The sequence below is a fragment of the Rhinolophus sinicus genome, linkage group LG03, assembly GCF_036562045.2.
Source record: "Rhinolophus sinicus isolate RSC01 linkage group LG03, ASM3656204v1, whole genome shotgun sequence".
In the NCBI taxonomy this organism is placed as follows: Eukaryota; Metazoa; Chordata; class Mammalia; order Chiroptera; family Rhinolophidae; genus Rhinolophus; species Rhinolophus sinicus.
The window spans coordinates 3,628,761-3,644,248 of NC_133753.1; the positions used below are offsets into that span (position 1 = coordinate 3,628,761).

The 15,488-nt window shown below is 49.2% G+C and overlaps 1 long non-coding RNA gene across 2 annotated transcripts in view; it reads left to right on the plus strand.

Moving 5' to 3' along the window:
• Window positions 1-15,488, plus strand: part of LOC109455536 (uncharacterized) — a 40,735-nt gene that overhangs the window by 2,081 nt on the left and 23,166 nt on the right. The window contains exons 2-4 of one of the 2 annotated variants that reach the window (XR_012494521.1): window positions 98-209; window positions 3,733-3,782; window positions 4,488-13,062. This is a non-coding gene — a long non-coding RNA (uncharacterized LOC109455536). The remainder of the gene's footprint in view (window positions 1-97; window positions 210-3,732; window positions 3,783-4,487; window positions 13,063-15,488) is intronic. The other variant, XR_012494520.1, reaches the window with a different exon arrangement.

Sequence of the window (15,488 nt, forward strand, 5' to 3'; positions counted from 1 at the left end):
ACCATCTTCAGCTCGTGGGGCCTGTGGAGTTTCTGGGGCCTTCGGGTCATTCCATGCCCTTCTGGACCACCGTAGCATGTAAACGCATTTTGTGCAGGTCACCTCCACGAAGGAGGGTTGTTGCCTCCACTTCCAGATCTGCTCCCCAAGACGGTTTGGCTCGATGGCAGCATGATGAGGAGGTGAGGGCTGTCACTGTGTGGCCTCAGGTGAGTCATTGCTGGGGAAATAAGACAATCCTGCCGACAAAAGACTCTTTCTGTGCCGATATCGAAGACAGAAAGCAATTCACTCCTGAGTAAGCACGGTGAGGTTTGCCTGCATGTACTGTAGTGTGAACGTGACTACAAAGTCTGGAGAGAATTTCCACCAATTTAGACAGTAGTGCAGAAGAGAGAAGGAGAGGACCCACCTGTGAGGGTCAGCTAGGCAATCGCAGAGGTTGAGCTTTCAGTCCCAAGTGGCGGGAGGCCTGAGACCTAGCACAGTAAAACCAAAAGGCTTCGCCTTTTGTCAGACCTATTGTATTTTCAAGGAGATGCCCCAAGGAGGAGAGGATGGAGAGGCAGCTGCTTCCTTCCTCTCTATTAACAAAACACGTGATCATCTTACAGAGCCTCCATTTTCTCAGCTGTAAAATGGGCTCAGATCATCATCATCAGAGTGTGTTGTTGACAGGTTACACCATGTGCCCAGGGCCACTCCCTGCCATCCCACCTCCCTTCCCCTCCATGTAGACGTCTGGGGTGGAGGGCTGGGGAGGCCAACCAGTCTGGCCCAGCTGAACAGTCCAGAATCCCCTCGCCCCCCAGTACCCTTTGCTGTCCCGGCCTGCTGCCATCCTGGCTGGGTTGTGTCACATGACTGCCCCTCAATTAGGACTATGTGTTAGGTAATGTGACTTCTTCCCAAACATTTCAGGGGAGCGTGGCCTCCCAGCTCATGTCTGCTGGAGCCAGCTGTGATTGCCACTGATTGAGATTTTCATAGATTGACTTTTCCCCTTGGAAAGCTAGACTCCCATAACGATCACGGAACCTTCTACAAAGAGTTCTGCTGTCAGTTAAACATTTTTGTTTGAGGAAGGCATGTCATCATTTCCACGTGTTAAGAAGCTGAAGCAAACATTTACTGCAAATGTTTTTGTAATGGTTTCTATTTCACTTGGATTGTGTTTTCGATCCAGGTGATGTTGATCAGACTATTGAGAGAGCTCGGTCCACTCGGAGTGACACCCACGGTGGCTCAGCCACTGTCGCTGACTTCCTGCCCCCACTCGGCAGGGCCTGGGGTCGGGCTCCTCCAGAAAAACCCCTCCCTCCTGCTTTTCTGTCTCTATCCACTGAAGCAAAGAAGCCCAAGCCTGGGGCTGTCATTAGATGAGACAAGCCACAGAGACATCAGCTCACCAGTCGCTCGGCCAGAAGCATTTCAGGGGCCATCTGGTTCCACTGTCATCAGCTGAAATGCTTGCTTTCCTTTTCACTGACTTCAAAAACAACAACTATATGTGTACATCAATTCACTTTTGACATGTTCAAACATAGCACACTTCATCTAGGAGTCCAGAAGAAAACCAAATAGGCCCTTGCTCAGAAGCACTGCCTGGACCCCACCTGGAATGACTGTCCTGAGGTCTGAGGGTGGTCCACACTGGCTCCTCGGTCATTCACCTGGGCCTTAATGGAGGGTGTGTGTGCGTGTGTCTGGGGTGGCAGCATGAATGGGTGCGTATGTCTGTCAGTCTACAGCTATGGTGTGTGCATGTGTGTGGTATGTGTATGTATGTGTGGTGTGTGGCATGCATACATGACATATGTGGATGGGTGTGTACAGAGGTGTATGTGTGTGTGGTATATGTTTGTGTAGACACTATGTTTATGGGTGTGTGTGTGTGTGATTATGTATGTGTGTGGTGTGTGTGACTATTTGCAACATGTATATATGTATGTGTGTGTATTAGGGTTTTCCAGGGAAAAGAACTGATAAGATGATTTTATATATATATGTATATATATATATATATATATATATATATATATATATAGAGAGAGAGAGAGAGAGAGAGAGAGAATGGAAAAGAGGTTTATTTTAAGGAGCTGGCTCATGTGATTGGCAAGTCCAAAATCTGCAGGATGGAGCATCAGGATGGAACATTAGAGACCCAAGAAAGAGCTGCTCTTCAAGTCTGAAGGCTGTCTTCTGCCAGAATTCCTTCTTGTTCAGGGGAGGTCAGGCTTTGTTCTATTCAGGCCTTCAACCAATTGGACGAGGCCCACCCACACTGGGAGAGCAATATGCTTTACTCAAAGTCCACTGATTTAAATGTTAATCTAATCCAAAAAACATCATCACAGTAACTTCCCGAATAATGTTTGGCAAAATGTCTGGGTACCATGGCCCAGCCGTGTTGATAAATAAAATGAACGATCAGAGTGTATTTGTATGTGTGTGGCACGTTGATGTGTGTGTCTATGGATAAGTGTGTGTATGTATAGGCCTATGTGTGAATGAGTGTTTGTATGTGTGTGTGACTGCACATATGTGTGTGGTATGTATGTGTATGAGTTTGTACGAATATATATGTATGTGGGGTGCGTACGTGTATATAAGTGGGTGTGGTGTTTGTACCTATGTGGGGTGTGTTTGTGTGTGTGGTGTATGAGTATATGTTTGCAGTGTGTACATGTATTTTATGAGTGTGTGTACGTGCATGTGTGTGTGTTGGGGCTACTTTGTTCTTGTTTCTCCCAGTTGCATGACGTAGGGAGTCTTGCAATCCCAGCTGTCCAGAACAGCCTCTTTCCTGAGTTCTGCCCTTGAAACCAGCATGATTCCTCATGAGTGTTATAGGGTCCTCTTCTTAGGATTCAGTGAATCAGCGCCTGTGAGTATTTATTTTATGTGTCTGGCATGTAGTGAGCACTTGATAATAGCAGTTGTTGCTTTTGTTAACATTATTACATTTGAGATAGCAAGATACTGTTTAGTGCACAAGTGAGGAAGAGGGGAGTGAAATGTACTGAGCACCTACTATGCGCTAGAGGCTGTGTTTCTCTTCTTGTCTCACTGATGAAATTAAAGATAAAGATGATGATAACATGACGTTGATGATGGTGACGTTGATGACGACAATGACGTTGGTGATGGTGATCATCGCAGGGGCAGACATTCAGGGGGCTTCTTCTTGAGGGGAGCACCTCCGTTCATCAGTGGGTGTGGAGGGGTTAGAGCAGGAATGGCAGAAGTCCTCAGAGCCTTCTCAGCATCTGGAAACCCTCTTAGGGAGGTAGATTTAGGCAGCACCAAGGGAAACAAATGTGGGATTCTGGGCCATGAGCTCAGCATTCCCATGTTATGCAATGTCTCACAAAGATTTCTCTCCAGTCGATTGAGAACGATGCCATAGTACTTGCCCCCACCTCACCCCACCTCACAGCTGTCTTGATGGTGGACGTTCATGTTCTGTGATGTGCAGTGGGTTTATAAGTATAAAGGCTGTTTCCTACATGTACCAGCCTGAGGGCAGGGAAAGTCTCCTCCATACGTCCCCCAGCGGCCAGCATGAAGTGCTGGCTGTCCTGAATGGCTGAAAGGGCTCTTCAGTGTCCAGGTTCAGATATCTGAATGGAGTGTCTGGGGATTTGAGACTGGGTGGGTGTGTTACTCGGGCTGCCATCAGTAATAGCCACAGACGACAGGGCTTCAACAGCAGAAATTTATTTCTTACAGTTCTGGAGGCTGGAAGTCCAAGATCAAGGTGCTGGCTGATTCGGTTCCTGGTGAGGGCTGTCTTCCTGGCTCGTGGACAGCCATCTCTTCCCTGTGTCTTCACGTGGTGGGGGGAGAGAGAGGTTTCTCTCAGTCTCTTCATATAGGGACATTAATCTCATCATGAGGGCTCCACTCTCATGACCTAATTACTTCCCAAAGGCCTGATATCCAAATACCATTACACTGTGAGTTAGGGTTGCAGTATGAATCTGGGGAAGACACAAGTCATCCAGAGCAGTGGAGGAAGTGGGTCAGATAGCTTACATGTAGGATTTGTCTGCCAAAGCACCTATAGGGAAGAGCCTTTCCCGCTTGCCTCATAGGGCCATCTGCCCAGGCCCTAGTAGGACTGGTGCCCTGATGCCCCAACTCTTCCTGGAGCCCCAAATCACCCTCTTTAAAGGGGCAAACCTTCCTGACCACAGCTGAGTTCAGGCCCCCACATGCCCACCTTCTCTCCTGCAGAGTATCCATCCCCCACAAAGCTCAGGGACACCCAACATCTGAACTGGGTGCTGTTGGGACTGGTCATTTCAACTTGTGGGCGATGATGCATTAGTGAATCAGGAGAGTCACTGTGGTGGGCAACGACTAACTCATTTTTTAAAGAAATAAAACAGAGAAAACCCACAGCATGTCCCTGAAACAGCAGCCGTTGTTTAGTGGAACTTTCGTCCCACAAGCAACGCATGTGAATCAATGTGTCTGCACAGGTGCATGGCTGGGTCGTGATTTCTGAGTGGTTATGGAAAAGAAGTTTGAAAGCTGCCGCTTCAGGGGATGCCGAGAAGAAAAAGATTCCCTCTCTGCTTTCAAGATGCCTCTAGGCGAGGCGCGGAGACAGGAAGCTTGAGGTGAGGAAGGATACCCTCCGAGACCATATTTGCCCAACATCTCTTTCTGCAGCTCTGAAAAATGAGGCCAAGAGCAGCAGAGACAGTTTCCTCAGGCCATCCAGTGGGCTTCTGCCTCCGGCCTCCCCCAGGCCTCCTCCTGGGATATAGGAAGCGTCCGTGAGAGAGGCAGACAGGATAATGTCCGTGAAAATGGACCTCTGAAAAATCTCTCCTCCGTGAAAATGAGCAAGCAGGCAAAAATTAGCAGGACCAACCTTTTCTGAACTCTGGAAGTTGAACAAAGGCTTGCAACAATTCTAGGAAAATTTATTCAAGAACAATGGCTGGACCTTGATAAGAAGAACAAGCTCTGTATTATTTTAACTGACCCTATTCCCATCCCCTTTTCTCCAGCTCTGTGGCTGCTTTGTGGCCCAGCAATCATGCTCCTTGGTATTTACCCGAAGGAGATGAAAATTTATGTCTATCAAAACTCACATTCATGATGAAGGTCAGAAGTGAGGTGAGAGTGTCTCCCCAGTGTCAGGAACAAGACAAGGATACCCATTTTCTCCACATCTATGCAACATTATAGTGGAGGTTTTAGGCAGGGAGATGAAGCAAGAAATAAAAATGAAGTCATTCACATTGTAAAGGAAGAAGTAAAACTATATTTACAAATGACATGATCCTGTATATAGAAAATCCTAAGGAACACACACACACACACACACACACACACACACAGTATTAGACCTAATGAGTTCAGCAAGGTTGCAGGATACAAAATCAATCTACAAAAATCAATTGTATTTCTGTACAGTATCATTGAACAAACCAAAGTTGAAACTAAGAAAACAATTCCATTTGCAGTAGTACCAAAATGAATAAAATACTTAGGAATAAATTTAACAAAAGAAGTGTAAGGCTTGTACATTAAAAACTATGACATATCATTGAAAGAAATTAAAGCAACAGAATGAATTGACTTTCTGACCCAATGATCCTTGGGGAAAGTACGATGAAAGGCTACAAAGTTGTTATAAAAAAAAAAAGAAAGAGAGAGAGAAATTAAAGAAGTCCTTAAATTAATTGAGAGACTTCCCAAGTTCATAGACTGGAAGCTTTAATATTGTTACGATGGCAATACTCCCCAAATTGATACAGTCAGTGCAATCTCTACCAAAATCTTAGTTGGCATTTCTCAGACATTGACAAGCTGATCCTAAAATTCACATGGAAATGCAAGAGCCCAGAATAACCAAAGCAATCTTGGGGAAAAAAAATGTTAGAGGACTCACACTACTTGATTTCAAAACTTATTACAAAGCTATGAGTTTTGTAGGATTCAAGAGTGTGGTACTGATATATGGATAGGCATATAGACCAATAAAACAGGTCTGAGAGCCCAGAAATCAACCACGACAGGTACATTTAGGACTTTTAAAAATTCAATGGTCAGAGAATGATCTTTTCAACAAATGGTGGTGATCGAACTGTATATCCACATACAAAAAAAAAAAAAAGAATTTTGGACTCTATCTCACACCATATACAAAATTAAAGAGATCAAATTTAAGAGTATCTACAATTTTAAAACTCTTAGAAGAAAACACAGGTTTCCTGACAAAGAATTAGAATTAGATAATGATTTCTTAGTTATGACATCTTAAGCCCAAGCAACCAAAGACAAGTAGATTAATTGGACTTCATCCAAATTAAAAACTGTTGTGCTTCGAAGGACACGGTAAAGAAAGGGAAAAGAAATCCATCATACGGGAGAAAGTACTTACAAATCACATACCTGGTAAGTTTCTAGTATCCAGAATACACATATAAAGAACTCGTACAATTGAATAATAAAAGAGCAACTAACCCCATTGACAATGTGCAAATGATTTGACTAGACATTTCCCCAAAGAAGATACACAGATGACCAACAGGCTCATGAAAAGATGCCACTGTCATTAGTCATTAGGGGACAGCAAATCAAAGCCACAGCCAGACCACGTCACACCCAGTAGGGTGGCTGACGACAATCAAACAGACAGACAGTAATAGTTGCAGTGAGGATGTGGAAAAACTGCACCCTTGTGCACTGCTCGTGGGGACGTCAATGGTGCGGCCGCTTCAGAAAACTCTTCCTCAAGGATGTAAACATGGTGTTACCATATACCTCGGCAGTTTCACTCCTGGACATATGTCTAAGAGGACTGCGGACATACCTTCACACAAAAACTTGTATTCAAATGTTCCTAGAAGTACTATGCATAATAGCCAAACGTGGAGACACCCCAAATGCCCATTGCTGAAGCCAGGACTTCTGGATGGGCTGCGGCCATCCCGCGGTGGGGCTGCGCCCTTCCTGCTGTGGGATGCGTGGTTCTTGCTTCTATTCCAACTGAGAGATCACTTGGCCTGATCCTGCAGTCATCAAGGACGTAGCACAGAGGGAGAGAGGACACGCATGGTGTCCACGGTGAGTGTGTGCCCCCACTCTAAAGCAAAGCGTGGTGCTGGTTGGAAGGGCTGGGGTGAGAGGGGCGGCCTGACAGGCTCTGGGGCTGGGAGTTTGGGCAACTGCCTGGCCTAGGAACCTTGCCCAATCCTGTAAACCTGCTCAGCCTCAGAGCTGAAGCCCCTTCTCCCTGAAGATGAGGATACAGCCCTAGGGTCCAGAACAGGCCCACCTGGCCAGCCCAGGGTCAGCCAGCCCTGGGGATGCTCTGTTTCTGCAGCCAGTCTGCAAATGCACACTGGGCACCCTCTGTGAGCCAGGCCCTCTGTGCCCTGGGAGGAGGAGGCCCGGGGCCCAGCCTGCAGGAGCTCAGGTTTGATCAATCGGGCAGTGGAACAAAGAAGTCTGGAGTGTCAGAGGTACAGCGGGAGCCCAGGGGACCCAAAGTTCTCCGAGGAACCTTGGAGGATGTGAGCCACAGTCATGTTCTATTTCTTTGGAATTTTTAAAGGGCAACTTGTATTTTGTTTTTACCATTTTGTTATTTATTTATTGACATTCAATATTATTTTATATTAGTTTCAGGTGTACAGCATGGTGCTTAGACATTTGTATAATTTAAGAAGTGATCCCCCTGACTAGTCTAGTCCCCACCTGGCACTATACATATTAATAATTATTGCCATATTATTGATTATATTGCCTATGCTTTACTTTACATCCCCATGATTATTTTGTAACTGCCAATTTATATTTCTTAATGCCTTCACCTTTTTCACCCTGTCCCCCAAATCCCCTCGCATCTATCACACTGATAAATCTAGTGCCCATCTGACACCATACATAGTTATTACTATATTATTGACTGTATTCCTTATGCTATAACCTAACCTCCCCATAATGACTTTGTAACCACCAATTTGTACTTAATCCCTTCCCCTGTTTCATCCCCCCAACCCCTCTACCATCTGGTAACCATCAAAATGTTCTCTGTATCTATGAGTTTGTTTCTGTTTTGTTCGTTTATTTTGTTCTTAGATTCCACATATAAGAGAAATCACATTGCATCTGTCTTTATCTGTCTGACATGCTTCACTCAGCACAACACCCTCCAGGTCCACCCATGCCCCCGCAGATGGCAAGAACCCATTCCCTTCCATGGCCAAGCAATATTCCATTGTATAATATATATGTACCACCTCCTCTTTATCCATTCATCCTGATGGACACCTAGGCTGTCTCCACATCTTGGCCATTGTAAACAATGCTGCAATGAACATATGGGTGCACACATCCCCTCAAAGTAGCATTTTGTAGATTTCTTCAGATAAATACCCAGAAGTGGGATTACTGGGTCCTTCTTTGTCTCTTGTTACAGCCTTTGTTTTCAAGTCTATTTTGTCTGATATAAGTATTGCTACCCCAACTTTTTGTTTGCTTGTTTCCATTTTCATAAAATATCTTTTCCATCCCTTTACTTTCTGTCCATGTGTATCTTTCAATCTGAAGTGAGTCTCTTGTAGGCAGCATATACCGTAGGATTTTGTTTTCTTATCCAGTCAGCCCTCCTATGTCTTTAGATTGGAACATTTAATCCATTTACATTGGAAGTAATTGCTGATAGATATGTAGTTAGTGCCATTTTATTCATAATTTTTATCTTTTTCCATCTTAAAGGAGTCCCTCTAACATACCTTGTAATATTGGTTTGGTGTGATGAACTTCTTTAGCTTTTTCTTGTCTGGGAAGCTCTTATCTGTCCTTTGATTTTACCTTGCTGGGTAGCGTACCCTTGGTTGTAGGTCCTTGCTTTTCATCATTAGCTATTTTGTGCCCATCCCCTCTGGCTGCAAAATTTCTATTGAGAGATCAGCTGACAGTCTTATCTGGAGCTCCCTTGTCAGTAATTAACTGCTTTTCTCTTGCTGCTTTTAGGATTCTCTTTTTGTCTTTATCTTTTGCCTTTGTAATTACAATGTGTCTTGGTGTGGGCCTGTTTGGGTTTACCCTGTTTGGGACTCTCTGTGCTTCCTGGACTTGTATGTCTATTTCCTTCGCCAGCTTAGGAAAGTTTTCAGTCATTGTTTCTTCAAATAGGCTCTCAATCCCTTGCTTTCTGCCTTCCCCTTCTGGTAGCCCTGTGATGTGAATGTTGTTATGCTTGATGTTATCACAGTGGTCTCTTAAACTATCCTCATTTTTTTGGATTCTTTTTTCTTTTTGCTGTTATCATTGGGTGTTTTCTGCTCCCTTGTCTTCCAAATCACTGATACAATCCTCTGTTTCATCTAGTCTGCTGGTGATTCCTTCTAGTGCATTCTTCATTTCCATTATTCTATTCTTCACTTCTGACTGGTTCTATTTTTATGGTTTCCATGTCCTTTTTTATGCTTATTGTCTCTCTGTTGAAGTTCTCACTAAGTTTCTTGAGCATCCTTATAACCATTGTTTTGAACTCTATCTCTGGTAGGTTGCTTGCCTCCATTTTGTTTAGTTCTTCTCCTGGAGTTTTCTCCTGTTCTTTTATTTGGAACATACTTTTTTGCTTTCCTCATTTTGGCTTCCTCTTTGTGTTTGCTCCTATACGTTAGGTAGATTTGCTATTTCTCCCAATCTTGGCCAGGTGGCTTATGTAGTAGGTGCCCTGTGGGGCCCTGGCACAGTCTCCCTGGTCAACTGAGCCGGGTGCTCCAGAGTGTCCCTTGTGTGGGTTGTGTGTGCCCTACTGTTATAGTTGAGCCTTGGTTGCTATTGGCACATCAATGAGTGGAATTGACTCTCAGGCTGATTGGCTGTGGGGTTTGGCCATATCCACAGTTTACGGGCTGCTGTGTGTGGGGTTTACCCCACTGAGTGGGATTCGCTCCAGCAGGCTCTGGTGCCTCTTGAGACCCCCCTTTGGATGTGCCATTTGTGGGCCTAATTTGGCAGTGCTCTGCTATGATCTAAAGCCAATCTCCAAGTATGTTGGTTTGAGGACTCTGGCGAGGGGCTCTGTTGCAGTCCCAGGTCAGCCACTGCCTGTGACTGACCAGGGACTGCCTGATAAGAGCTACAAAGCGACCCATGGTTTTTCGCTGCCTGTCCTGGACCTGGAGGCATGAGGGAGAGGCCACGCAATGAACTGAGAACATCTGCCACCAGTACCAGGCCTGGAGTAACTCGGTAAAAAGCCAGGACACCCTGAGGCCTGCTGCCACCTGCCAGCTGCCTTAAGGTTCAGCTGCTGATAAAGCTTCGTGCAGTATACGAGTTGTGTGAGGCAGGGTCTCAGAGAGTCTCTAGAGTGGGAAGAATTGTGGTCACCAGGTTAATGGAAATTCTGGTTTGGTGTCAGTGCTGAGCCTGGAGCTACTCAGCAAAAGTCTCAGAGCACACCGAGACCAGTCACTGTCCACCTGGGGTGTGTAGGACTCTGATAGTTTTCCAAGAAAGATTACAATGCAGGTGGGGTCTGACTGCTCTTGGAGAAAGTGCCTCCAGCACTGGGGAAGCTGGGTGGGACGGTATCCCAGTGAGTCAGCGGGGCAGAGCTGCGGAGCTCGCCAGGCCAATCAGATTCAGATTTGGCTGTAAACGTAGGGGGCGGGCTCAACATGGTAAGAATGGCGCCTGCCCGTCAGCTACACGAGAGGAGGACGTCCTCACAGGGAAGTGGCGACTGTCCTCCAGCCCTACACCCGAAGCGACACAACGCAGTCTGCACCCCCTTATGTCTCCGACGACCCCAAGTCACCATCCTTCCCCTGGAGCCCATGGTGAGTGCCTGCGAGTGAGAGTCTGTGCACGGCCGTTTAAGAGGACGCCTGGGTTTCTCGCCACTTCTCTCCCACCCAGATGGTTAGAATCCCCACTGTTTTGCAGTCAGCTGTTGTGAGGGCTCCTCTTTCCATACTCCGGGCTGGGGAACCTGGTGTGGGGGGCTGGGTTCCCTTGTTCCTCTGCAGGGAAAACTATGGCTGAGATGTTCCTCCCAGTTCTTAACCGCCACACGGAGGTTTGCGGCCTGTTCCATATCACCGCCCCTCCTACCAGTCTCGACATGGCTGCTTCTTTACGTTTTTAGTTACAGGACTTCTGTTTGGCTAGACTTCAGATGGTTCTCCAGGTTGGTTGTTCTGTAATTTAGTTGTAATTTTAATGTGTTCGTGAAGGACACAAGCACAGTGTTTATCTACTCCGCCATCTTGGATTTCTCTGCCAGAGCCACATGCTGAGGCCACATCTCAATGGTCTGTGAAAGAGGAGATAGAAGTTGTCCCAGAAATAAAGTGTGCATGTGTGTGCCCATGTGACTGTTTCCTGGACAGAGTGAGGAACCTGCCCGTAGACTTGGTCTAGGACTTGCCTGTAGCTGAAGCACTGACACAGACTGCGACCCGGGCCCACCTGGACGCAGTGCCTATAGCACATGGATGGCCAATTAGAGATCAAGCCGCCCTGGAGGGTGGTGATTTCCAGGCGCCGGGTCCAGTGATACAAATCCGATTTATATGAGTTGTTAATGAGAGTCAGAGGAAGCCCATGTCACTGTGGGAAATTGCTGTCAATGTGGCCAAGCCGGGTGGTGGGCTGGCCCATGAGGGGTGCCAGAACCCACAGTTCCTAGCAGGCCCCCTCCTCCATAGCCAGCAGGTGGCCTGGGGGTCAGCTGGGCTGTCTCAAGCCAGGAGACAGGGCTGCGTCAGCTGCACAGACCAGAACTTTCTAGCCTCCTCTCTCTGCCCTTGCGGAGAGGACCCACTCAGCACTGACAAGGGCACTCTGGCCAGTCCAGCCCCCCCAGGCTGGTGCTGTCTCAGGCATGTGGGAGCAGTAGGTCAGAGTCACCAGTGCCGCTGGGGCAGCCCCTCCCCCAATTCCTCAAGGCCTCCAGCCTTCCTAAGACAATTCTAGGCAGGGCCAGCTTATGCTCAGAAGGATAAAGGCCACAAAGATGCCCACACCTCAATCCCCAAACCTATGACTATGTTACCTTACACGGCATAGGGACCTAGCCGGAGTGCTTCCGTTAAGGATCTGGAGATGGGGACGTGAGCTGGATTATCCACGTAGGCCCAGGGCCATAACAGGGATCCTCACAGGGTAAAGAGAGAGGCGAGAAGGTCCGGGTCAGAGTGATGTGACCTGACAAAGACCTGACCGGCCTTTGCTGGCTTTGAAGACAGGGAGAGGAGTGCAGGTGTCTCTAGAAGCTGGAAAAAGCCAGGAAATGGCTTCTCTTTTTGAGCTTCCAGAAAGAACTAGCCCTGCCGCAGCCTGAGATTAGCCCAGGGAGACTGTATCAGGCCTCCTACCTCCAGAACGGCAAGGCCATACATCTGCACTGTTGTCAGGCACTGAGTGGGTGGGGAGTCCTTACAGCAGCGTAAGGAACCAACTCACAGACCGAACCTGAGCGTTCACCCAGGATGCATGGGGAAGAGTCGGGACACCACCCAGGGCACTGTGCACAAGGCCCGAGAAGTCAGCCACTCTCCCCCTCCCAGCTGCCACAGGGGTCCTGAGAGATAGGGGCCCTCATCCCTGTCACCAGGGCTGGAGCTGGCCACACAGGCGGTCCTAGCCCTGCCTGCCAGCTTCTCCAATCCCAGCCCTGGGTGTGGGGTGAGTGGGACGGCGGTGCCCTGCCTTGACTGCTCACCCTTAAGTCTTCTCTATTTGGGCTCCTTGAAAGGTATTTCTCCTGAGAAGCATCCTCCAGGCTCCAGAGGATATGAACTGCCCAAACCCCCTGGAAAGGCACATTGGGTGGCACCATCCAAAACACAGAGGGCGGGAGCCAGGGAACAATGAGAGGGGACAGTGGGGAGAAGACATGACAGTTCATGCCAGCATGCACTTATTATTTGCTCCTGCTAGGTCCGCAACCTGGGCTGGGTATCACTGGGGATCCAGACAGAAACTCTCTAGCGAGGAGTCGACAGGCCAGTGTGCAAAGAGGAACCGTGGGAATAGGCAGAGTGGTACGAGAAAGGTCCTGAGCAGGTGCAGGTGAGCACCTGGGAGCCTGGAGCTTTCTGCTGGCGGGGATGGTCATGCTCCTCGTCTGGGACATGGATCAGGGGACTGGCCACTGTGACATCAGCAGAGGCCGCAGGTGGAAGGGGATTGGACTGGAGGCCGAGCTGCCTGGGGCAGCCTGGGAGCTGATGCCCGGCCCTGGAGGACTGCGTGTACAGCCGAGGACTCGGGCCCTGGGAGCCAGGTGTGTTGCAGAGGGCTCATCCGAGTGAACTAGGAAAGGGAGACTAAGGCTGGGGAGGAGGCCTGAGCCTGCCCACCCAAGAGGGGATGGAGGGAGAAGGAGGCAGATTCCTTATGTGGGGAGGGTGGTTGGGGTGGGGGCACCAGGACCTGCTTTTTCCAGAAAAGTTAACTAATGGTGGAGCATCGGGAGACAGAGCCAGACCCTCCTCCGGTTCCATGTCCTGCAGGCCTGGCCCCTATCCCACGTCCTCCTGATGCCTGATCAAGCCCCCCCACGCCCAGCTGAGCCAGGCCTTCTGCACCCCCTTGCTTGTTGGGGCTGTTTTTCCTCTGAGAATCCCTGCCTGCTCGCCTCTCTGAAGGGGCGCCGGCTCTTCCCTCTGCCCTGGGCTCACAGATTTCATTACCTCTAATGAGCCCGTCGGAGGCCAGGCAAGGAGGCCAGGCAAGGCAATTAGGAGTGCCAGGCCTTCCCGTAACCGCTGCTCAGAGCGGGCAGGCGTGCGGCCCCAGCCACACCGCCCACCACCTCTTAATGAGAGGGTGAAATCCGGGAATTAATGAGGACAGGAAAATTAATCACAGGTTGCCGGGCAGTGCTGTGCACCCAGCGGCACTCTGCAGGTTTGGAGCCCCAGACCCCCACTGCAGATCTGGGGGTGCGGGCCCAGAAGGAGAAATCTGGGCTCCAGGATCATGCCATAAACACATATGGAGACTTCCTCTCCCCTCCCCCCACCAGGGGGAGGAGGCAGCTGGGGGAAGAGTTGCTGCAACAGCAGGAGTTTGAGGATGGAGGCTGGGTTCTAGCCCTGCCACATGCTGGGTGACCTGGGACTGAGTGCTTAACCTCTCTGAGCTCTGCTGCCCTCCATCTCTTAAAGGAAAATAATAACCTGATCGTCGTGCTGGTGAGATGTGATTAAGGCTCATCAGCCCCACATCACATCAGATCGTTGGAGACGGGACCCTCCCCTGTCCCAGGAGCTCACGTCCCTCCTATAGGACCCACATGATGATGACCCACGGTGGTGAACTGGGTGTAGGGATAATGGGTCTGGCCTTCTAGGGCTGCTCTGCCTTCAGCAGCCACACAGTGTCCCCCAAACGGACTCATAAGAAAGGGGAGGGTGGGGGAAGGGAAGGAGGGGCCTGCAGGCAGGCAGGGGCACTACCTGTGCAAAGGCCTGGAGGTGGGAAAGAGTGGGTGCATTTGCTTGTTCAATTTGGGGGTGCCGCTTAGAGGGGTGTGAGGAGATACACGGTGAGGATTCTGGGTCCAACCAATGAGGGTGGGTGCGGATGCCAGGCATGGGCTGTGGCTGTGCGCCTGTCTGCGTGGAGGGAGGCTGAGGCCTCCCCCTCCTGCCTCCTGCCTGGATTCAGCCCTGGGGCTCGCTACAGAAAGCAAGGTCTGTGTCTGGGGTATCATCTGAAGGCAGTGACAAACAATAGCACATCCAAAAATAGCGGCTGGGGCCCTTTTTATGAGGACAAAGACATTACAAATGTGTTTTCAATCCCCTTCCAAGAAACTAAGTTTACATAAAAGAAATGTGGCCTCCCAGGCTCCCTCCTCTTGTAAAGACTCTTCGTTTACAACCATTAAGGCCAGTATGTGAGATCAGGGGGGCTCTGGCTCACAAGGGGTGCAGGTGGGAGCAGGTAAGCTCAGCTCAGAGGTGACCGGATCAGGATTCGGGAGCTTGCCTCACAGGGAGAGGGTGTAGGAAACTGAACCGTTCCCTCCAGGTGGGGAGAAGGCAGTGAGGGAGTGGGGACAGCTCTAGGGGACACGGAGGGGCCAAGGGCAAGAGAAGGGGCGAGAGCTGAGGCCAGGCAGGGAGAGGAGGGGACCTGGGCTGCATCCTGCAAGGCACTTGGTTGCGAGCAATAGACACCGACTCTGCCGGCTCTAGGAGCAACAGAATTCAGAAGCAGCTCCCAGGAGTGATGGGCTGAGCTAGGTCACGAGCTGCACCCTGGCTTCCAGAAGGTTCTGACTAACTCCTTTACCTAGTGATCTCTATACTCCATCCACCCTGACACTCGACTCCCATTGCACCCTCCCCTCCAGGAAGCCTTCCGTGAGGCCCCCTCTGGCCTGCTGTGGTTCCTCATCATACTGATTGGCCCTCCTCCCCCCACCCAGAGTTCCTCCAGGGCAGGCCCCACCCCCACTCATCTCTCCTACCCAGGGCCTGGCTCCT